The 867-nt window shown below is 40.5% G+C and overlaps 1 non-coding gene across 1 annotated transcript; it reads left to right on the forward strand.

Annotated features, from left to right (window-relative positions):
* The first annotated feature begins 512 nt into the window (after positions 1-512).
* On the forward strand, positions 513-620 carry LOC148561197 (small nucleolar RNA R71). The gene has a single exon (XR_015888311.1). It is a non-coding gene; the product is annotated as a small nucleolar RNA R71 (small nucleolar RNA).
* Positions 621-867: the final 247 nt, after the last annotated feature.

The raw sequence follows: 867 nt of genomic DNA on the forward strand, positions 1-867 counted from the left end.
TTGCTAAACCTATTTCTTCCACCATTATTGTTGTTGAAACCTTGTTGAGGTCTCTATTGATCCTTCCATGAGAGATTTGGATGATTTCTCCATGAAGGATTATAGGTGTTTCCATAGGGTTTTCCCATGTAATTCACCTCTTCCATTGCTGGGTTCTCAGGATCATAAGCTTCTTCTTCAGAGGAAGCTTCCTTAGTACTGCCTGTTGCTGCTTGCATTACAGACAAACTCTGAGAAATCATATTAACTTGTTGGGTTAATATTTTATTCTGAGCCAATATGGCATTCAGAGTATCAATCTCAAGAACTCCTTTCTTCTGAGTTGTCCCATTATTTACAGGATTCCTTTTAGAGGTGTACATGAATTGGTTATTTGCAACCATTTCAATAAGTTCTTGAGCTTCTGCAGGCGTCTTCTTCAGATGAAGAGATCCTCCAGCAGAGCTATCTAATGACATCTTGGATAGTTCAGACAGACCATCATAGAAGATTCCTATGATGCTCCATTCTAAAAGCATGTTAGAAGGGCACCTTCTGATCAATTGCTTGTATCTTTCCCAAGCTTCATAGAGGGACTCACCATCCTTCTCTCTGAAGGTTTGGACTTCCACTCTAAGCTTGCTCAATCTTTGAGGTGGAAAGAACTTTGCCAAGAAGGCATTGACTAGCTTTTCCCAAGTGTTCAGGCTTTCCTTAGGTTGTGAATCCAACCATGTTCTAGCTCTGTCTCTTACAGCAAAAGGAAAAAGCATAAGTCTGTAGACTTCAGGGTCAACCCCATTAGTCTTGACAGTGTCACAGATTTGCAAGAACTCAGCTAAGAACTGATGTGGATCTTCCAATGGAAGTCCATGAAACTTGCAATTC

The sequence above is a fragment of the Arachis ipaensis genome, chromosome B6, assembly GCF_059453495.1.
Source record: "Arachis ipaensis isolate K30076 ecotype BB chromosome B6, ASM5945349v1, whole genome shotgun sequence".
Classification (NCBI taxonomy): Eukaryota; Viridiplantae; Streptophyta; class Magnoliopsida; order Fabales; family Fabaceae; genus Arachis; species Arachis ipaensis.